The sequence below is a fragment of the Artemia franciscana genome, chromosome 13 (assembly GCF_032884065.1).
Source record: "Artemia franciscana chromosome 13, ASM3288406v1, whole genome shotgun sequence".
Lineage (NCBI taxonomy): Eukaryota > Metazoa > Arthropoda > Branchiopoda > Anostraca > Artemiidae > Artemia > Artemia franciscana.
In genome coordinates, this window is record NC_088875.1 from 37,907,781 (window position 1) to 37,932,589 (window position 24,809).

General features: G+C 36.4%; 1 long non-coding RNA gene across 1 annotated transcript in view; it reads right to left on the reverse strand.

Annotated features, from left to right (window-relative positions):
- LOC136034898 (uncharacterized) overlaps window positions 1-20,365 on the reverse strand; it is a 156,847-nt gene extending 136,482 nt beyond the window's left edge. Inside the window, exon 1 of the long non-coding RNA XR_010619280.1 lies at window positions 20,157-20,365. This is a non-coding gene — a long non-coding RNA (uncharacterized LOC136034898). The remainder of the gene's footprint in view (window positions 1-20,156) is intronic.
- Between the last annotated feature and the right edge of the window lie 4,444 nt (window positions 20,366-24,809).

Consider the following 24,809-nt stretch of genomic DNA (forward strand, 5'->3'; position numbering starts at 1 on the left):
CAGCAATTGATCTGAAAATGTTTGACCAGAGTCATCGTTTTGCAATCGGACACGCATATTTGTAGTTAATTTTAATATTTTTACGTGTGCCCATAAATTAGAATTTTTCAGGCAAGCATTCATTTCGTCTGCAGGAGTTGATCTAGGTATTATAGGTAATGTTTGCCTGAAATCTCCCGCAAGCAATATTAATGTGCTGCCAAATGGTTTCGACTTCCCTCTCAAATCTTTCAAGCATTGATCCAGAGCCTCGAGCGATTTTTTGTGTGCCATTGTGCACTCATCCCAAATAATAAGTTTGCATTGCTGCAATACTTTACCCATCCCAGATGATTTGGAAATATTGCACGTGGGAGTTTCTGTAGAATGCAAATTCAGAGGCAATTTCAAAGCGGAATGAGCAGTTCTTCCACCAGGCAGCAATGTTGCGGCTATTCCGGACGACGCAATTGCCAACGCTATATCATTTTTGATCGAATTGATGCCAGAATCAGTTTTATCACAAATTTTTTACCAGTACCACCTGGCGCATCCAAAAAGAAAATTTCTCAAACGTTGTTATCGACACAATGCATTATCGTATCATAAATGTCTTTTTGTTCCGACGTTAACTTGGAAATGTTATTTTGTACATACGACAATAGATCACTCGTACTGTAACTTTGTTCACGATCCAATTCTACACATGTCGAAACAGCAGCGATACGGTTAGGTGAAGGCATTCCCAAAACCTGAAGAGGTTTGTTTGCCATATGTACGCACAAATCTTCTATAATAACTAAAGTGTAGTTATAAATTTCTGATGTAAAATCAAAAGTCATATCTGACGTCTCTAACTGTTTTCGATGGAGTATATCTTCGGACATTTTTTACTTATATTTTTTCCCATAACTCTGTAGGAGCTGATGGAGAGCAAGTTGTTAAAATGATGCCAAACAATGCATGAATTTGACTTGGGGCTGACGTTTCGCACGCGTCATTGATGCAGTTATCCCAGTGTTGGTCATTCTCCAATAAATTCAGAGCTTGGCATGCACTACGGTAAGTGTCATGTATAGTACCGTTTACAGTTCTCAAATACTCAAAGGATGTCGGACCGGGTACATTCACCAAAAGCAGGCGTAGAAAGAAGCATTCATGTTGATTGGGGTGAACGGAGTAGAGTCTTCCTATCGTGGTATCTTTGAAGATGGTAGGTTGGCCGTCGACTGACTTACCCTGTTTTCGACGTTCAAATACTTTATTTTTAGTCTTCCACGTGTAATACGAAGGCACTTCAGTATACAGCAGTTTTTTTTTGCAAAAGAATCATTTTTGCAAGAGAAAAAAAAGCTGTTAATGTTGTATCCGGTGGATTCAGGACTCTTTGTTGCACGTTGGTTTCCGTGAAATAAACACGTTGACCATTCTGTAAATGTACCGCTAAGTGAACAACAGCTGGACTACGTTCATGTATCGAAAATGAAAGAATTCGCCAAACAGCTTCATTACTGCTTATGTATCTTCCAGCCTGATATTGTACGATTTCGTCGAAATCTTTGATTTCGGGCTGCAAGCCAAAAACTGCCATGTCACTGCCTTTGTTGACGTATTTACATATGTATTTGATTGCCTTTACGGAGTTACAGTATTCAACGTTTATGTGTGCATTAAATGTTTTTGATAATAATGGGGAATATGGAACAACCCACTGGTTATCTACTTCGATGGTGGTACCGTTACGCTTCTTTATTATTGCTGTTTTACCGCCATCTTCAGTAGATCTTCTTCTATATTGTGGGTAACCATCATTGCCAGTAATTGTGTTCGATACTAAAAGTCGAGGATATTGTTTTGTGCACCTTCCTTTGGCCATGCATGGTGAATTTTCGTTCAGTGCACCGCAAGGTCCATGTATCATATTTTTTACAATAATATCATGTAACTCCTTATTGACATTTTTATCAGGTATTTCAGCGGAAATCACATCATCAATTTCGTTCGAAGTAATTTTTTTATGTAGCCAGATTAGTATATGTGCGTGTGGCAAACCTCGTTTTTTGCCATTCCACTGAGTACATCCAGCATCCCACTGACCCAAACACTTCAAGTTTTACTATGTAGTTTATCAGTGATTTCAACTTTTGCCGGAAGACACGGGCCGTAATGTCATGCCTATGAACCGCCGATTGTCCTTGAAGTAAAAGCTGCAGTATCTCGTCCCAAGATTGATTACATGTAAATGTAATAAATAAATCTGGACGACCATAGAGACGAACATACGCAATAGCATCTTGAGCATATTTATGCATATGACGGGGACTGCCAGCATATGACGAAGGTAAAATTGTTAATCTTCCAACGTTTGTGGTATTACCGTCATTTATAACTGCATCTCGCAAATGAATGTATTGTTCAGAGCGGAGCTTGGTCTGATTCAGGCGGATATATAGCAAACGTTCTGATTCAATTTTAGCATACATATCAACGACAAATTGGTGAAACAATTCACGGCATTTTAAAATATAATTTTCTTCATCCTGCCGAATCATTAGTCTATAGGAATAATAATGCATTGCACTGCATTTCTTATTCATTTCTTTGTTAGTGGCTGGATTCATCAATTTAATATTAAAGTGATAGCCGTCGGCTCCATCCCAAAAAATGATAGGATATTGTAGGGCATCGTAGCATCGATGAGTTTCAGCAATTCTTAACAACTGAGCGTTTCGCTTATGAAGAATAATATCTCGAGGTAAAAACTGATCACCGACCATAACGATTGCCACTTCGTCGATAGTTGGAGCTTTGTATCTACGCACATGTTGGCCAGGAGGCGTTTTGTCAGCGGAAATAACAATTTTATGCGTATCAGTAGGCATCAAATCGATGGCTGTTTTGAACAGACGCACTAAATTATTATTTTCGTGGAAAAGATGTTGCAATTGGGAAACGATTGTCCTTTCAACTTTGGGAGAAATTTCGCAACGTGCATTCAATTCAGAATTTCTATCACTGATGAAGTACAATTGTAAAAATTTATGATTCTCGCCTGAGAATAGTAGAAGGGACCCTGCTCTAGGATAAATTTGCCCTTTTACTTTGAAAGTAGACATAAATTGATCTGGATTTTCGATTTGGGCTCCAAACGACGTCATTTCGAAACATGAGTTGTATTTTCTGATTTGTGACAAAAAACGCTTAGATTCTGACGTAGTTCCAGTAAGGAAAGTCTTCAATGGCTCTGGTGGTGCAGCCAATAGAGGAAGTTTAACTTTTCCTGAGGCGCAACACATTCCCATTGTTTCACCATTGAATTTCAAGGCCTTGCAATAGGGACAAATTTTAGACATTGTCCCGATTTGAACACATCTACTCAAGCTATAATCATCGACTGGGTTGTACCTGAATGCCAGGCGATAACTTTCAGGTTGCTCTGATTCCTCGGCACGCTTTCTTTTCTTACTTTCTCTATCAGCAGCAAGCCTGATTTCTTGCTGTTCTTGTGATTCCTCGGCACGCTTTCTTTTCTTACTTTCTCTATCAGCAGCAAGCCTGATTTCTTGCTGTTCTTGTAATTCCTCGGCACGCCTTCTTTTTTCACTTTCTCTTTTAGCAGCAAGTCTGCTTCCGCGTTGCTCTGGTAGTTCCTCGGCACGCTTTCTGTTCTTTCTTTCTCTATCAGCGTCAAGCCTGTTTCCTTGCTGTGTTCTTTTGATTCCTCGGCACGCTTTCTGTTCTTTCTTTCTCTATCAGCCTCAAGCCTGTTTCCTTGCTGTTCTTTTGATTCCTCGGCACGCTTTCTATTCTTTCTTTCTCTATCAGCCTCAAGCCTGTTTCCTTGCTGTTCTTTTGATTCCTCGGCACGCTTTCTTTTCTGACTTTCTTTATCAGCAGCAAGTTTTTTGGCATAGACTCTTTGAGCATCTTCATCGGCTTTTGCCATTGTAAGTTCATCAGTCATTTTAAACTTAAACATTAATAGATTTCTACGTGAACATATGTCTTAAATATCTTGAATGACGTCACCATCGTAGCAAAAAATGACGACAACTAACTTGATGACGTCAGTCAACACAGAAACATGACGTCACCTGACAGACAGACAGGACACAGACAGACAACTTATTTTTATACATATAGATATATATATATATATATATATATATATATATATATATATATATATATATATATATATATATATATATATATATATATATATATATATATATATATATATATATATATATATATATATATATATATATATATATATATATATGTTTTTAACTACGTAAAACTTGCGAATATACAACATTCTTTGCTGTCCCATTGTCTCTGCATATAAATAGAATGTCAGGTTTAACGACTCTTGAACATGCAACATATAATGGTCCATGGGAAAACAATCCGTATTCAGATCTATACCTCATGATTCTAATGATTGCCCTTGAGCTTTGTTAATGGTGATTGCTAATCGACGATTCCCTGTGTCGCCATCGTCATTTATATATCCCCCTGAGCCCCCGGCGTCCCTGTTGTAGTTGTGTCCCTGTGTCCCGGTCGTCATGTCCCGGTGTCCCGGTCGTCATTTGTGTCCCGGTCTGTATATACATTCGTTTTTGAATTGGTCTTTTTTTAGGTTTTAGTTTTTTACCTTTTTTTAGTTTTTTTTTTCTTTTTTTTAGTTTTGTTTTTCTCCTTTATTTTTCATTTTTTTTCTTTTTCATTTTATTTTCTTTTTTAGTTTTTTTTTGCTTTTTAGCTTTTTTAGTTTTTTATTAGTTTTTAGTTTTTTTTTTCTTTTTAGTTTTTTTGTAGTTTTTACCTTTTTTTTTAGTTTTTAATTTTTTTTTACTTATGTCCTGGTCGTCATTTATACTCCCTGTGTCCCGGTCGTCATTTGTGTCCCGGTGCTTTGTTGATGGTGATTGCTAATCGAACATTCCTTGTGTCCCGGTCGTCATTTATATTCCCTATGTGCCGGTGTCCCGGTCGTCATTTGTGTCCCGATGTCCCGGTCTGTAATTTCGTCAGTCGAAAACATGACGTCAGTCGACACAGAAACATGACGTCACCTGACAGATCCACAGACAGACAACTTAATTTTATATATATAGATTTATTTTTATATATATTTTCTTTTTAGTTTTTTGTAGTTTTTACCTTTTTTAGTTTTTTTCTTCTTTTGTATTAATGCTAAAGCCAAGGTTCAAACCTGGAGCCTCTCGGACCTAGAACCTGAAACATAACGCTTTACCAACTCAGCTACTTCGGCTTGAATACATTCGTTTTGAGCAGCTTCCTCGGGTGTTGCCATTGTAGGTTCTTCAGTCATTTTACAATTAGAAATTTCTCTTTCAACGGTCTTCATACAATTAAAATTTTGTCTTTGAACGATATTCTTAAATACCTGTGTCCTGGTCGTCATTTTATTCCCTGTGTCCCGGTCGTCATTTGTGTCCCGGTATCCCAGTCTGTAATTTCTCTTTGAGTGTCCCGGTCGTTATTTATATTCCCTCTGTCCCGGTCGCCATTTGTGTCCCGGTCTGTAAATTCTCTTTGAGTGTTTTTTCTTTTTAGTATTTTTTAGTTTTTTACATTTTTTCTTTTTTCAGTTTTCTTTTTCTTCTTTATTTTTCAGCTTCACAATGAAATACATATCGCCGAAACTTTGTTTTTTTAACTAAAATCTGGTAGGCATTGATGACCTTATCCAAGTCAAAATCCCAAACCCAATCATCATCGCTATCATTTTCAGTTTTGATATGTTTTGACTCTCGCTGTCCAGGTGGATCTTCATCTAACTGCGCGGTTTTGCGTTCTTTAGCCTCAAGCCTGTTTCCTTGCTGTTCTTTTGATTCCTCGGCACGCTTTCTTTTCTGACTTTCCCTATCAGCAGCAAGTTTTTTGGCATAGACTCTTTGAGCATCTTCATCGGCTTTTGCCATGGTAAGTTCATCAGTCATTGTAAACTTAAACATTAATACATTTCTACGTGAACATATGTCTTAAATATCTTGAATGACGTCACCGTCAAAGCAAAAATGACGACAACTAATTTCATGACGTCAGTCAACACAGAAACATGACGTCACCTGATCCACAGACAGACACACAGACAGACAACTTATTTTTATATATTTAGATAAGTTGTCTGTGGATGTGTGGGTCTGTCTGTCGGGTTACGTCATATTTGTGTGTTGACTGACGTCATGAGGTTAGTTGTCGTCATTTTTGTTATGACGGTGACGTCATTAAATATATTTAAGACAAGTGTTAACGTAGAAATCTATTAATGTTTAACTGTAAAATGACTGATGAACTTACAATGGCAACAGCCGAGGAAGAGGCTCAAAGAGTCTATGCCAAAAAACTTGCTGCTGATAGAGAAAGTAAGAAAAGAAAGCGTGCCGAGGAATCAAAAGAACAGCAAGGAAACAGGCTTGAGGCTGATAGAGAAAGTAAGAAAAGAAAGCGTGCCGAGGAATCAAAAGAACAGCAAGGAAACAGGCTTGAGGCTGATAGAGAAAGAAAGAACAGAAAGCGTGCCGAGGAACTACCAGAGCAACGCGAAACTAGACTTGCTGCTAAAAGAGAAAGTGAAAAAAGAAGGCGTGCCGAGGAACTACCAGAGCAACATGAAACCAGACTTGCTGCTAAAAGAGAAAGTGAAAAAAGAAGGCATGCCGAGGAACTACCAGAGCAACATGAAACCAAACTTGCTGCTATAAGAGAAAGTGAATAAAAGAAGGCATGCCGAGGAATCACAAAAACAGCAAGAAATCAGGCTTGCTGCTGGTAGAGAAAGTAAGAAATGAAAGCGTGCCGAGGAATCAGAGCAACCTGAAAGTTATCGCCTGGCATTCAGGTACAGCCAGGTCGATGATTATAGCTTGAGTAGATGTGTTCAAATCGGGACTATGTCTAAAATCTGTCCCTATTGCAAGGCCTTGAAATTCAATGGTGAAACAATGGGAAGGTGTTGCGCCTCAGGAAAAGTTAAACTTCCTCTATTGGCTGCACCACCAAAGCAATTGAAGACTTACCTTACTAGAACTACGTCAGAATCTAAGCGTTTTTTTGTCACAAATCAGAAAATATAACTCATGTTTCCAAATGACGTCGTTTGGAGCCCAAATCGAAAATCCAGATCAATTTATGTCTACTTTCAAAGTAAAAGGGCAAATTTATCCTAGAGCAGGGTCCCTTCTACCATTCTCAGGCGAGAATCATAAATTTTTACAATTGTACTTCATCAGTGATAGAAATTCTGAATTGAATGCACGTTGCGAAATTTCTCCCAACGTTGAAAGGACAATCGTTTCCCAATTGCAACATCTTTTCCACGAAAATAATAATTTAGTGCGTCTGTTCAAAACAGCCATCGATTTGATGCCTACTGATACGCATAAAATTGTTATTTCCGCTGACAAAACGCACCACAAACGTTGGAAGATTAACAATTTTACCTTCGTCATATGTTGGCAGTCCCCGTCATATGCATGAATATGCTCAAGATACTATTGCGTATGTTCGTCTCTATGGTCGTCCAGATTTATTTATTACATTTACATGTAATCAATCTTGGTACGAGATACTGCAGCTTTTACTTCAAGGACAATCGGCGGTTCATAGACATGACATTACGGCCCGTGTCTTCCGGCAAAAGTTGAAATCACTGATAAACTACATAGTAAATTTTGAAGTGTGTGGGTCAGTGCGATGCTGCATGTACTCAGTGGAATGGCAAAAACGAGGTTTGCCACACGCACATATACTAATCTGGCTACATAAAAAAATTACTTCGAACGAAATTGATGATGTGATTTCCGCTGAAATACCTGATGAAAATGTCGATAAGGGGTTACATGATATTATTGTAAAGAATATGATACATGGACCTTGCGGTGCACTGAACGAAAATTCACCATGCATGGCCAAAGGAAGGTGCACAAAGCAATATCCTCGACTTTTAGTATCCACCACAATTACTGGCAATGATGGTTACCCACAATATAGAAGAAGATCTACTGAAGATGGCGGTAAAACAGCAATAATAAAGAAGCGTAACGGTACCACCATCGAAGTAGATAACCAGTGGGTTGTTCCATATTCCCCATTATTATCAAAAACATTAAATGCACACATAAACGTTGAATACTGTAACTCCGTAAAGGCAATCAAATACACATGTAAATACGTCAACAAAGGCAGTGACATGGCAGTTTTTGGCTTGCAGCCCGAAATCAAAGATATCGACGAAATCGTACAATATCAGGCTGGAAGATACATAAGCAGTAATGAAGCTGTTTGGCGAATTCTTTACTTTCCGATACATGAACGTAGTCCACCTGTTGTTCATTTAGCGGTACATTTACAAAATGGTCAACGTGTTTATTTCTCGCAAACCAACGTGCAACAAAGAGCCCTGAATCCACCGGATACAAAGTTAACCGGTTTCTTTTTGCTTTGCAAAAATGATTCTTTTGCAAAAAAACCTGCTGTATACTGAAGTGCCTTCGTATTACATGTGGAATACTAAAAATAAAGTATTTGAACATCGAAAACAGGGTAAGTCAGTCGACGGCCAACCTATCATCTTCAAAGATAACCACGATAGGAAGACTCTACACCGTTCACCCCAATCAACATGAATGCTTCTTTCTACGCCTGCTTTTCGTGAATGTACCCGGTCCGACATCCTTTGAGCATTTGAGAACTGTAAACGGTACTATACATGACACTTACCGTAGTGCATGCCAAGCTCTGAATTTATTGGAGAATGACCAACACTGAGATAACTAGATCAATGACGCGTGCGAAACGTCAACTCCAAGTCAAATTCATGCATTGTTTGGCATCATTTTAACAACTTGCTCTCCATCAGCTCCTACTGAGTTATAGGAAAAATATAAGAAAAAAATGTCCGAAGATATACTCCATCGAAAACAGTTAGAGACGTCAGATATGACTTTTAATTTTACATCAGAAATTTATAACTACACTTTAGTTATTATAGAAGATTTGTGCGTACGTATGGCAAAAAAAACTCTTCAGGATTTGGGAATGCCTTCACCTAACCGTATCGCTGCTGTTTCGACATGTGTAGAATTGGATCGTGAGCAAAGTTACAGTACGAGTGATCTATTGTCGTATGTACAAAATAACATTTCCAAGTTAACGTCGAAACAAGAACACATTTATGATACGATAATGCATTGTGTCGATAACAACGTTGGAGAAATTTTCTTTTTGGATGCGCCAGGAGGTACTGGTAAAACGTTTGTGATAAAACTGATTCTGGCATCAATTTGATCAAAAAATGATATAGCGTTGGCAATTGCTTCGTCTGGAATAGCCGCAACAATGCTGCCTGGTGGAAGAACTGCTCATTCCGCTTTGAAATTGCCTCTGAATTTGCATTCTACAGAAACTCCCACGTGCAGTATTTCCAAATCATCTGGGATGGGTAAAGTATTGCAGCAATGCAAACTTATTATTTGGGATGAGTGCACAGTGGCACACAAAAAATCGATCGAGGCTCTGGATCAATGCTTGAAAGATTTGCGAGGGAAGTCGAAACCCTTTGGCAGCACATTAATATTGCTTGCGGGAGATTTCAGGCAAACATTACCTATAATACCTAGATCAACTCCTGCAGACGAAATGAATGCTTGCCTGAAAAATTCTAATTTGGGCACACGTAAAAACATTAAAATTAACTACAAATATGCGTGTCCGATTGCAAAACGATGACTCTGGTCAAACATTTTCAGATCAATTGCTGGCAATTGGAAACGGAAAGCTCCCAGTAGACTCAATTTCAGGACATATACAACTACCTGCTGATTTCTGTAATTTAGTGACGTCCAAAAATGAATTGATTGAAAAAGTATTTCCGAATATTCTAAACAATTATAAAAATAATAAATGGCTAAGTGAAAGAGCGATTCTTGCACCCAAAAATATAGACGTCCACGAAATCAACAATATTGTTTTGACCAAGATTCGAGACCAGGCAGTCCTTTACAAGTCACTCGACACAGTTTTGAAACCAAATGAAGCGGTTAATTATCCATCTGAATTTTTCAATTCCGTGGATCTTTCAGGGTTTCCACCTCATGTGCTACAACTAAAAATAGGCGTACCAATAATACTTTTAAGAAATATCAACCCACCAAAGCTTTGCAATGGCACGCGACTTGCCGTAAAAGAAACAATGGAAAACCTAATAGAGGCCACAATCTTGACAGGGCCTTTTAAGGGTGAGGCTGTTCTTATTCCTCGCATTCCTATGATTCCAACGGATCTGCCTTTTCAATTTAAAAGATTGCAATTCCCAATTCGATTAGCATTTGCAATCACCATTAACAAAGCTCAAGGTCAATCATTAGAAAAATGTGGTATAGATCTTAATACTGATTGTTTTTCCCATGGACAATTGTACGTTGCATGTTCGAGGGTCGGTAAACCTGACAATCTATTTATATGCAGCGACAATTGGACAGCGAAGAATGTTGTATATTCGCAAGTTTTACGTAGTTTGAAACACATATATAAATCTATCTATATTCACAGGTGGGACACAGGGACACAACTACAATGGCGCGTAACTAATATGGCGCGTAACTAATATGGGAATATAAATGACGACCGGGACACTCAAAGAGAAAGCGACCGGGACACAAGGAATGTTCGATTAGCAATCACCATCAACAATGCACCGGGACACAAATGACGACCGGGACACAGGGAATATAAATGACGACCAGGACACTCAAAGAGAAATTACAGACCGGGACACCGGAACACAAATGACGACCGGGACAAAAATGACGACCGGGACACTGGGAAACAGGGAATATAAATGACGACCGCGACACTCAAAGAGAAATTACAGACTGGGACACCAGGACACAAATGACGACCGGGACATAGGGAAACAACAACAACGGGTACGCCGGGGGGCACAGGGGGATATATAAATGACGACGGGGACGCTGTGTTGATGGTGATTGCTAATCGAACATTCCCTGCGTCCCCGTCGTCATTTATATATCCCCCTGTGCCCCCGGCGTCCCCGTTGTAGTTGTGTCCCTGTGTCCTGGTCGTCATTTATATTCCCTGTGTCCCGGTCGTCATTTGTGTCCCGGTATCCCAGTCTGTAATTTCTCTTTGAGTGTCCCGGTCGTCATTTATATTCCCGCTGTCCCAGTCGTCATTTGTGTCCCGGTGTCCCGGTCTGTAATTTCTCTTTGAGCAGCTTCCTCGGCTGTTTCTTCTGTCATTTTGAGATCTATGCTAAAAATTCCTCTTCACGTGCCAAGCTTGCTAAAGCTCAACAATTTATAATAAACCTCAAACTTTAAGTATCTGTTTTAAGGTTTTCGAATTACTTTAATCTATTGTCAAAATATTTCGAAATATTTATGCAATTCCCAGTTTTTACTGAGAATTTCGGCTGTTTCTTCTGTCATTTTAAGATCTATACTAAAAATTCCTCTTCACGTGCCAAGCTTGCAAAAGCTCAACAATTTAAAATAAACCTCAACATTTTAAGTATCTGTTTTAAGGTTTTCGAATTACTTTAATCTATTGTCAAAATATTTTGAAATATTTGTGCAATTCCCAGTTTTTACATTTTAGTTTCTTTTCTTTTTCTTCTTTATTTTTCAGACGTCATATGCAAACCCTCAACACAAAAATACATACAACTTATTTTTATATATATAGAAGATATAATCTGGCGTAACAGACATAGTGTAACAGACATAACACACAAACAAGTTATTTTTATATATATAGATAGATAGATAGATTTAGATGTCCCGGTGTCCCGCTCGTCATTTGTGTCCCGAAGTCCCGGTCTGTAATTTCGTCAGTCGACACACATGACGTTAGTCGACACACACACACACAGACAACTTATTTATATATATATATATATATATATATATATATATATATATATATATATATATATATATATATATATATATATATAGAAGATATAGATATATCTTAATGACGTATATTATGACGACCGGGACCATTCAGTCTATCAGTCTGGTCAGACTTCATAATAGATTTTATATATATATATATATATATATATATATATATATATATTATATATATATATATATATATATATATATATATATATATATATATATATATATATATATATATATATATATATATATATATATATATATATATATATATATACCCCTCCTCAGTACCTTGCTCTTCATGCAATAGTATTTAGCATTTTAAAAAGAGCTGCTTATTCTGATCAAACAGCCCTTTCACCCTGTTTCCAGAGTCGTTCTTAAAAAATTGGGACAAACAGTCAAATTTCAGCTAAAATAGCAAAGTATTGAGGAAGGGTGGGCAACCTCTTCATATACGGGATAATTTCTGTTCGTTTTTAGTTTGAGTTCCGTTTTTAGTTTTTAGTTCCGCTAAATCTGGCTCACCCTCTACGAAAAATTCCCTCTCCTCACGGGAATATATATATATATGTTGCACTTTCCAAGGGGCACAATCTTTAACAATAACCCCGCATTTGCTACATCGTCCGTTGCATTGCTAATTTTTAAATTAAGGACTAGCAACTAAAAATCTGTTTTCCTTTTTAACTTGGACATGAGCATGAAAAGCACAGTTTCTTCTAATGTAAGTCATCTTAATTGCAGAAATTACACAGGCATGATCTAGAAACACTATAAATAACAATTTATTCATGCATGATCTTCTGCATTTTGCATTTCGAATCCACTGCGACGAAAGTTTAATCGGGATGGACAACATTTCCCGGCATCAGCTTTCTGGGCCAAGTGATCAGTAGTCAATCCTTTTATGATCCACAGCCATTTTGGTCTCCGTGGACTTGAATTAATAGGAAATGGTCTTTCAATCTAGAAAATATTCCAGAAATTTAAATTCCAGATTCCCCCTTTCCCCAATTTTCTCTGAAAAAAGTGGTATTTTTTTCACGGGTGATTTCGGCCGATTTTGTATACGTTATTAAGCGAAATTTTCTGAGCCTTTTGGTGGCAAAAACGCTCAAATCCGTATTTTTACTAGACTATGCACGGTTTTGGATGGCATTCGATATCGATACTGATAAATCGGATGAAAGGCACATATTTAACATCGATGGGATAGTACAGATATAAAATGCAATATTTCAAAATATTAAAATACATGGTAATGTCTACGTATTACTTAAATGCTTCAATTTCAATAAAAACGTGTTAAGTAAAAGAATTTTTTTCTTGGTTCCTTCAAACAGTTGATGCTAAGTAAAAATTTCATACAAAAAATAATAAATAAAATAAAAAAAAAACCTTCAGTTTTCCTTTCTTCATGTGAAACTAACCCTGGGAGAAAGTTGATTCGGTGGACCCTGGGATACACTAACTACTAGTAATGACAAGAAAATAAGAAGTCTTATTCACTTTTAACAAAATTCTTCCTTACCGTCAACCATTTTGTTTTAAATCGACATATCGATATATAAGAATTGAGGTATGCGAGTATTACAATGCGTATTAAGAATTGCGAATTACAAAGACATTCTGAAACTAATAATTGTCTCGAAATCAGTTCATTTTTTCCTTTCCAGGTTATTTTCAGCTCATCAGATTTGTTCTTCCACCATTTTTTTTTCGTTTCTTTTGTGTATAATGTATGACAGGGAGGTCTACCCGAGAGGTTACCAAACAAAATCGATTCCTTCTGATGACTGTTAAAGATGTAACATTCTCTCATGAAAATGAAGTGGAACAGCCATCTTTCAGCCAACACCTCATAAAAGCGGCAAACAGAGGTAATGGAACATATTTGCCGTCATGAGTCAAACATTTTCTAACGAAAATCATAAATAGACAACATGTTTTATGTTTACAATAGGTATGTAGGCAGAGATGTCCCCCAACTTTCCCACCAATATCTCGATATTTTTACAATTTTCCTGACTTTTCTTTCATATTTGCCATATTGTTCATTCATTAAACTTAAGTTTTACCACCCCTTCCCCTGGAAAACAATCATATTTATCAACATAACTTGGAGAACGTTCACTTTCAATAATAGACAACAATCCTTCTACCTAATAGTTTTTACCAATCAATTTATCTTCCTATCTTTCCTTTGAGAAAAAAATCATGTAAATCATGCTTAGAACATTAGAATTATTTTTATGTTTTAAGAAAAGTTTTGTTTCTCTTGTATAGCCAAACAAGATCATTTAGCATTTTGAATTCCCTGTCGATTTTTTTGTTTAGGAAAATTTTACTTTTATGAATTTGCATGCAAATATCTTTCACAGCCTTTTTAAAGCAAAGCAAAATTTTCTGGTAGTTATCAAATACTTAAGCCCATCTGTTTATCTTTTAACAAAAGAATTCTAGGTAATAAAAAGATTAATTCTTTTAAATAACAAATATAATGCTTACTGAATATTTGTACATAATGGGATCGGTTTTATAAACTTTTTTTCATCTGCAACAAAAAGAGGCTTAGAGGAAATGTCCTTTGGAAGTAAATGATGAATCCAAGCAGAACTAACTACTCCATTCATCAGCCAATGGAAGATTTGTATGCTCTTGACTTACTGTGTTTATAAAGAGGATTAACTACACCGCAGTGAGAATTTTTACATGAAAAGATTGTGAATTGGATTAAAGTTTAATGAGATCATTCGACTATCTTTAATTCAATAGAAAATTCTCAGTTTGAAACATGTTGTAAATAAAATGAAAACCCCTAAGTATAAGGACGGATTAAGACACAAAGGACTTTCTAGTAATGAAACTTAAGTATCAGAGCACTGGTTCTTTTGAAGCGAATATAATCATTTTCCCGCAATACTACCTTACTAAGAAAGGAAGCCGTATGCGAAAAAATTCTCTAACTGAGATAAATTAAAGCCAAGCTTGTTGTTCATTTTTTTTCAAGGGATTGAAAGGGGTTTTATCTTCCAGAAGACTGAATTTTTCTCTGAATATTGCATCATTTCTATTCTTAGAGAAGTCACCCCCCTCCTCAGTACCTTGCTCTTCATGCAATAGTATTTAGCATTTTAAAAAGAGCTGCTTATTCTGATCAAACAGCCCTTTCACCCTGTTTCCGGAGTCGTTCTTAAAAAATTGGGACAAACAGTCAAATTTCAGCTAAAATAGCAAAGTATTGAGGAAGGGTGGGCAACCTCTTCATATACGGGATAATTTCTGTTCGTTTTTAGTTTGAGTTCCGTTTTTAGTTTTTAGTTCCGCTAAATCTGGCTCACCCTCTACGAAAAATTCCCTCTCCTCACGGGAAATTCTTCCGTGGAAAGTTCCTCCCATGGAAAATACACACACGCCCTTTAAAGTTCCTTTCAGGCAATTCCATCCTCGCTAAAAATCCCCCCTCTGTAAAATTTATTGCAGGCGATTCAGCCTGAAAATTATCCTTGGCATACCTTGGCGTTTTTCTGATCACCCCAGAAATCCCTCCTTCAATGCAATTTTTCCCCAGAAGTCAAAAAACGCAGTAAAGTTCCTCTGGATAATTCTCCCCCCCCCCCGAACATCCCCACATGCAAAACTGAGTTGGCAAAGATAAATTAAGGCAAATCAAAATAATTTTGTAGGAATTCTGTAAAAAAAGGTGTAACATGGAAATCCACTCTAATCATAAAATCTCCCCCCACCCCAAAAAAAATCTCTGCATGCTTCCCATGAGCAAACACAATACGTAAACAATGGCCACATTTTATAGCTTAAAGACGTATCCCAGTGGGTCCTGGGGGAGGGGGGTATTTTATCTTCAAAGGCATAGATTTGGGACCTTAAACTATGCTGAAGAATGGCTATCTAAAAATTTTGATCGAACGATTTTAGGGAAAAAGAGATGTGGGAGGGGGGCTAGTTGCCCTCTAATCGCTTTGGCCACTTAAAAAGGACGCTATAAATTTTAATATCCATTCAAATAAGCCCTCTCCCGATGTTCTAAGACAATTGGTTTGACACGGTTATCCAAGGGAAAAAACAACAACAACAACAAAACGCAAATTCGTGATCTTTCTTCTGGCAAGTAACACAAAATTTCACTTTTTGCCGATAGGAACCTTTAAATTAGGATTCTCTGATAAGCTAAATCTGATGGTGTTATTTTCATGAAAATTCTTTGACTCTTCTGGGGCGTTTCCACCCTTTTTCAAAAATTAGGCAAATTTTCTCAGGCTCGTAGCCTCTGATGGGTAACACTAAATAAATCTCGCGTATTTGGGGTCAGCATACGGAACCTATTCTTTTGATACCTTTATTGATATCAAAATTGCATTAATTAAATTTGTGGTTACTTTTGAGCCGTTTCGCTCCTTTCTGAAACTTTTGAATTCCACTATTAAGTGTACAGTCTGTTAAGCCTGTTAGTCTGTTAAGTGTACTGGAAGTGTGTTAAGTTCCTTACTGGAGCTTAACGAACTCTATGTTCGCTACCACGAACTGTTTGGAGCAGAGCTTGTTTGAAAGTGAATGTGTTCATCGTTCAGCAATACTGTCATGCTAAGAAACGGAGCCGTATTCGCGAAATTCTAAAAATGGAATAAATCATTCCTAAATTTTTTCTTTCATTTTTTTCAAGGGTTTGAAAGGTATTTTTCCTTTCAGAGGACGTGTGTTTTCTGTTGAGTATTGTGTCATTCTCCTAACTAGTCAAAATTGATCCCACCCTAGGATTATCTGAAAACACTTGAGAATCTAAGATAAGGAAGAGATTCTCAAAAGTTACCAAAATGTTGCCGCAGAAAGCGTTTACAGCTTAAAATTCACAGAACATTGAGAGCTTTTGTTTTTTTCTTTTTTTTTATTACAATGAAAATAATAAAGTAGAACAAAAAAAATGTTCATTGCAGAGTACCCCCAAAAAAGAAAATATTATCCGCAAGAACAGATGGTAAATTTCCAAATTTGAAAGTGTTTATCTTTCTTTCTATATCCATTCACCTCTTTCTAGAGCATACAATTCCTGGCCAAGGCTATCTAAACCACCTAGAGGTATGGATAACCTCACACTTTGGTGTTAGGGACTCGAGTTCCAGGAGCTCTATTATTGATCTTAATTGTATTTGGTAATTTAATCTATATAATGATACAAATTTGAGGAATGGTGGTTTTTTCTTGTCGACAGTCAAAATAGTCAAGCCACCTCCACTGGATGCTCTACAAACCGGGTGTCATATTTTATAATACAAGGAAGAAACTCTCGCCAAGCCGTTGGTAGGCAGGCAAGAACTTTAGAAGAGGAGAGATTTCATCTCTCATGTATTTTTTTTTTCTGTAGTTCCTTATATTTTCAAAACCGTTTGCCAATTTTGTTGTATATTTTTCAATTATTGCCCCCTCTTTTGGAATAAATATGTATTTTGGTGCCTTTTTTGGGGTCCATCTACATACTCTTGTCTGTGGTTTGCTACCAGAGTCACAAATCGGCTGCGAGTAATCAAACGTTCTTATGCTACTAGAGAGAAACTATGGAAGGCAGTGGAGAAACTAAAACTTGACCTTTGGACATTACAACTTCTTTTACCAAATAAATCCTTCTATACCCAACTTTTCGTCAGGACTGGATTTGGGGAGGGGAGCTAGAGGGGGCAAGCGACCCGGGCTTTACGCACGACGGTAGCAAACGAAGCTCAAATAGTAATATTTTTGGGCAATATTCTAACATTTACAATACTGATGACGTTACAAGGGGCGGCAAGGTCCAGATTTGCCCCTCCCCCCAGATAAAACCAAAATCTGGTCCTGCTTTTTGTCTTTAGCATCAAAGACACGGCAAAATGATGTTAATATCAAAGACTTTCAAGTTCTAATTATTTCTATGAGGACAGAAAAGAGATGAGAAATACCTTTAGGAAAAAACGATACATTTAAACTTTAGGAGAACCAAATAAAATGCAATATATTTGCTGTGTTCATTGAACTAAAATTTAAACGATTTGAACCAGTTGACAGACAGGATTCATTTCAGAATGAAAGGGAAGAATCGCAGTTTGTAAAATGTCACAAAATAATCTTTATTGCCACACTACCTCTCCATTTATAGTTAAAATGAAAAGAAAACATTGAAAAACAAGTAAAACGTTTCTTTATGACAGTGAACATGAGTTTTTCTATACAAATAATACTAAGAGTCTGAATATGTAGGCTTCACAACAGGAAGCCCTTATAAACAGAAAAAAATGGAAGGAAAAACAAAAATTAGCTTAATTAAATTAACGAGTACATGAAAAGATAGAGAAAAAGACGCTATAGAAAAAAGAAAGCGAAATAAAATTGTTTTTTTCTTCAACTACACTATACATTAGCCTATTTTCAACTAAGCTGTAAAATATGAAATGTTTTTTTCGTTTTATCTAACGTCTATGTTTAATATATTTTTTTATGTAACCATTAATTTCTTAAGCTAGTTGTCGTTTTTTTCTTTCTTTTGCTTCCATTTTTACACCGTTCATGAAGATTTCCGAATACTAAGGTGAAATATCAAAACTTGTCTTACTATTCGTACGAAACAATAAATTGTTTTTCCTTCCAAAGTGCTCAAAAAGTTGTCTAGCAAACTTTTTCCTTGCAAATTTGTAAAAAAAAGAAAAAAAAATTGTGTTGAAAAGTTCACTGTCGTATGAAAATCTTTACCGTTTTCGAATATTTTAATTTCATTTTAGTTGCAAAAATTGTCACATAGCGCCTTTTGATCTACTACAGCCGAAATTATTAAGATAGAATTAACAGCATTCCAATTATGATTTGCCTTTTTTTACAGTTTCAAACAGGAAACAAAACAATCGACCAATTTCCGAAAGTAGAACTAATAAGCAATTTGATATAGGACTGTGAAGCGGTCATGTCATCCATCAGATACGTATTAGTCAAACAAGATTCAGTCTTCCCAAATGCATGAATAAAATATTTGATCCTCTAGTTGACCTTTTTGAGCTAAGCGGTATGAAAGCACCAACACAGGGAGAAGCATGTTTAACTGTAATATGCAAATACTATAACAACTTCTCTCAAAGATTGTAAAGAAGGTCATTGTTAAGATTAGGTCCGATTTGACAGCTCATATTGTGCTCTATCCATCATTTTACTAATATCATAGTTTTCATAGGTACGCTCCATGCTGTTACTACTAAATCACTGAAACACATTCGAATTTTTCGATGAGACTTAATTGGAATTAAACCTAGAGGTTTCACGGTCAAAACTATGTTTTATTTTGAATGAAAAGATTGATTGATTGAATGAAAAGTAGGTGATTTTTTTTTTTAATATCAAAGAGATTATGGCTAATCCCTCCTCTCTTTTCCTCCATATGTGATTTGAGCTCACTTTTTGCTTCTGAAGACAAAGCCGTTCTTCAGTTCTATTTGTATATTAGCGTTTTATATTTTAACATATTGGCGAGGCTGTATTTTTTTAATACGGCTATGCATTTGAAATAAAATATTAGTACTATCATTATCTGAGTTGCCACTGAAAATTGGGTACTTGTGGGTTATTACAAACTCACCCAAGAAGTGAAGTTAGTTTGATTCTAATGAATATGATGATAAAATAACACTTTAGAAACAAAATTTATGGAAACCTAACCCAACCTAAAGTAATCTAGCCTAACCCCCTCCCCCTAGTTTAAAAACATATAGTCCAAATTATACTAGTCTAATGCATTCAGTCTGAGTCCAGTGTATTGTATCATTCGTCGCTTATTTTTGTAGCTTTGAAACCGGTTTTCTGAGATGTAACCTAAGCGAAATTCTTGAATTTGTTTTCAATAACCGACATATACCGAAATTTGTAGTAAACTGGAAATTAAAACTTGATGATATCTCTATCAGGTAAGATATAGAATCTATCAGGAAGAATTCAGAGTGAGAATTATTTTTCCGTGAAGGGAAACGGTACCAAAAATATTTCCTGCAGAAATGTCGGAAATTTCCTTTGAACAACTAACGAGCTAAAAAAAAATTGAGAGGTTGTAAACACCGGCCGATTCCCTCCCGAAAACTTAAGACCACGAGTTTCTTTTTACCTTGAGACCCAAATTTTAGGTTTAAAGATTAGTTCATTTATTCATATTGAGTACTTCGTGCGTCTAATATATCAATTGAATCTTACCCGTCTAGTTCATTGGAAGTTGTGCGTAATCGTGTCTATTTTAGGCCTCTGTTCTGACTTTCATTAGATCTTGCTTGCTCTAAATCACCATTTAAGTCACATAAAATAGAAGCCAGGCTGACAAAGATTTAGGTTAGTATTGTTTATAAATCCCACATCTGTACTATCGTTTAGACAGCGTTCAGAGAATACAGTAGGTGAGTGGGCAATGAACTATTTGGACTACTATCAAACCGGGCAGTGAAACCTCTCTTATAAGATTTCTTTACTCAGATATTGAGCAGTGAGGACACGAATATATTACTATAGCTATTTCCAATATAGCGACCATAATAAAAAAGTGAAATTAGGTTAATCATAATAAGAAATACCAATATATGATGAAAATATAATACTTCAGTAACAAAAATAGAAACTACAACAGAGAATTATGAAAAGCAGACCGTCCAGAAAGCATTATATTAAATATCTAAACTAGCCAACTCTATCTAGTAAATATTCAAATATACTTATATAGTAGTTCATCTTACTCAGGCTAAGCTAATTATCTCCCAGCACACACAGAGAAACTGATTTAACAACAGATCCAGCACAACACTGCAGTCGCTATAATACGTAAAGTAGATCAAGAACAACAGTGTGGCTGCTATAATACGTAAGTTCACAATATGATTCGGGTTCACAAACCTTTTAACCAATCTGACAATATATTTTCTGGTAGTAAAAATTCCAAAATTTCGAAAAACAAACAGTTGGAAATCCGCTTGATGATGATGGCATGCAAGTGCGTACTTGGTCATTATTCTGGCATTTTTACCTTAATACAGAAAATATGAATTGGGTGTTTTAACACCACCGCGGTTTTCCACCACCACATGTTTTTCATTACCCTGGTTAGGTTAGTCTATGTCTATGTTTTTGTCTGTGTCTATGTCTATGTCTATTTCTAAGTCTATGTTTGTTCTTATGTCTATGTCTATATCTATTCTGACCTACCTGAATTAAAAGGTGGCGGAAAACACATGGCGGCGGAAAACCGCGGTGGTATTAAAACACTGTTACGGAAAATATACAACAAATCGTGTCTGATAATATTCTGATACAAAAAGACGGTTTCCGAAACTGACGGTTCCCATTTTTCTAATGGGACGGACTATTGGGTTGGGATCTGCCTGGCGAACTTGGTTATCAGGCTTTCCATTTAACGATAAAAGAAAAAAAAAATCACAAGTATTCCTGTAGGCAAGAAAAGATGTACTCCAAATTGTCAAAACTAAGAATCTTCTAGTTAGTTTAAAATACAAATACATTGGAAAGCGAGCAGGGCAAATTGATCGCTTGTGTTTTGCATTTCAAATTTGTGGTATAAATGAATCAATATAGCAAGTCATGTCTTGTTTTCCAGCGAGGAAGATTTTCTTTCAAACAGTTCGTGGTAACGAACTGTAGTAAGGAGCAACCCGGCTCAAGAGTAACCGAAACTCTAAAAAACGGAATTTTTATAACAATAGCTACATCAAAAGAATTGCATTTTCATGCTGATTTTCAATATATAAGTTTTATTAAGTTTAGACTTACCCATCAAAAGTTACGAGCCTGAGAAAATTTGCCTTATTTTAGAAAATAGGAGGAAACACCCCTTAAAACTCATAGAATCTTGACGAAAATCACAACATCAGATTCAGCGTATCAGAGAACCCTATTGTAGAGGTTTCAAGCTCCTATCGAGGACAATGTGGAATTTTTCATTTTTCGCCACAAGACAGATAACAGGTGCGTGTTTATTTGTTTGTTTTTTGTTTTTTTTTGTTTTTTGTTTTTTTTTCCCAGGGGTAATCGTATCGACCCAGTTGTCCTATAATGTCGTGAGAGGGTTCATTCTAACGAAAATTAAAAGTAGTAGTGTCTTTTTTTAGTGACCTAAAAAAAATGGAGGGCACCTATGCCCCCTCCCACACTCATCTTTTTCCTGAAGTCATCGCATCAAAATTCTGAGACAGCCATTTTTTTCAACATAGTCGAAAAACCTAATAACTATTTCTTTGGGGACAACTTACTCCCCCACAGTCCCCGTGGGAGGGGCTGCAAGTTACAAACTTTGACCAGTGTTTCCATATTGTAATGATTATTGAGAGGTGTACATACGCTTTCAGGGGATTTTTTGGTTGGGGGGAGGGTTTGAGGGGATGGGGTTACGTGGGGGGAACTTTCCATGGAGGAATTTGTCAAGGGGAAAAACTCCATGAAGGGGGTGCAGGATTTTTTAGCATTTTTTTTAAAGAACAATGAAAAGTAGAATATGAAAAAGTTTTTTCAACTGAAAGTAAGGAGCAGCATTAAAACCTAAAATGAACAGAAATTATTATGCACATAAGGAGTTCACCTCCTCCTAATACTTCGCTCTTTACGCTAAAGTAATTTTATTAATTTCAACTATTTATTCTACGGCAATTGTGATTCAGCGGTCATTCTTGAGGAATTCCGACAACATTTAAGCTTTAATGTAAAGAGCGAGGTATTGACGAGGGGATGAATCCCCTCATATACGTAATAAAAGCATACGAATATAGAAGTTCGTTACGTAAGTTAATTCGTACGTTACGTATATTTTTACTAATAAAGGGTAACTAGGCCTACTCCCCACCCCTTTTTTCCCAAAATCGTCCAATCAAAACTATGAGGAAGCCATTTAGCCAAAAAAATAAGTTAATATGCAAATTACATTTTAATTATTCATGTGCGGAGAGCCAAAATCAAAACATGCATTAATTCAAAAACGTCCAGAAATTAAATAAAAAAAACAAGTTTTTAAACTGAAAGTAAGGAGCGATATTAAAACTTAAAACGAACAGAAATTACTCCGTATATGAAAGGGACTGTTCCCTCCTCAACGCCCCGCTTTTTACGCTATTGTTTTTTTTTGTATTAAAAAGTAGAGTCGAGAGAAAGAGTCAAACTTTAGCGTAAAGAGCGGGGTGTTGAGGAGGGAACAGTCCCTTTCATATACGGAGTAATTTATGTTGGTTTTAAGTTTTAATATCTCTCCTTATTTTGAGTTAAGAAAAAAAACGTTTTTTTTCTTTTATTTTTCAAGGTAAAACCAGTCCAGAATCTATTTTGCCATTTACGAGAAGGCAACAAATATAAAAAATATGTATGTCGATTACTCTCCGAAATGGGGCCTCTCTGTATTTAGTTTTTCTTTTTTTTCTGTTTTTTGTTTGTTTTTTGTTGGTTTTTTTATGGCCTTCGTGTTCCTAAGTCATTAAATAACAATTTTTTTCAATTAAAAGTAAGAAACAACATTAAAACATAAAACCAAAAGCCATTATTACATATACAAGGGAGTTTGCCCCCTCCTTAATACCTCGCTCTTTACGCTAAAGTTCGAATTTCGTTCCAATTCTTAAAGAATGCCCCCTAAATAACAAAGGCCGTTTAAGTAGAATAAAGAGCTCTTTTGAAAGTAATAAACAAATTTTAGCGTAAAGAATAAGGTATTGACTAGTGGGCGAACCCCCTCATATACATAATAATTTCTATTCGTTTTAAGTTTTCATGTTGCTCCTTACTTTTAGCTTAAAAAGTTTTTTATTTAGTTTCTGATCATTTATTAAATAATGCTCCGACAAATGGCGTCCCTTAATGGAAAATTACTTTTCCCTATGAAAAATTCCTCCATGTCAAGACTCTCCCACGTAACCCATCCCCCTGACCCCCACCAGAAGAAATACCCCCTGAAAACGTCTGTATGCTTCCCAATGACCTATACTATATGTAAACAATGGGTAAAGTTCATAACTTGCAGCCCTTCTCCTGGGGGCTGGGGTAATTAAGGCATCCTCAAAGACATAGCTATTAATTTTTTTGTTATGCTGTACAAAATGGCTATTTCAAAATTTTGACCGGCGACTTCGGGAAAAATAAGCGATGGAGGGGCCTTGTTGCCCTCCAGTTTTTTTGGTCTCTTAAAAAGGACACTAGAACCTTTAATGTCTGCTCGAATTAACCCTCTTACGATATTCTATGACCACTGGTTCGATACGATCACCCCTTGAAAAAAACAACAAATAAACACACATCAGTGATTTTTCTTCTGGCAGAAAATACGAAATTCCAGATTTTTACAGATAGAAGCTTGAAACCTGTATAGTGCGGTTTTTTGATACGCCGCATCTAATGGTTTGATTTTCATTAAGATTCTTTGAATTCTAGGTGTTTCCCCCGTTTTTTCGAAAATAAGGCCATTTTCTCAGGCGCGCAACTTTTTATGGGTAAGATTAATGTGCTGTGTTGAAAGTCGTACATTATTTCCCCTTTTTATCGTCTAACCCGTGAAACATTTCCAAAACTGTTCAAAAGGATTAACTTATAAACATTTTGTTTTTCTTTTGTAGAGGGGGGGGGGGGCAGAGGGTCATTTCAAAATTTATTATCACAGCTTGTGAGCTTGAAGATTATCAGTAATGGCTTGGGGGTGGATCCACCCAAGTCTCCTAAAACAGGCAGAGCTTTGCAAACAAAACTTATTTGCCAGAAAAGTGTCATACAAAATTTACAACTTACAAGAGAGCAGCTGGTGAAGGTTTGCCGAATTTTGAGTTCGGGGGCTCAATGATACACATCAAAAAGTTCTAAGACGACAGAATGTTT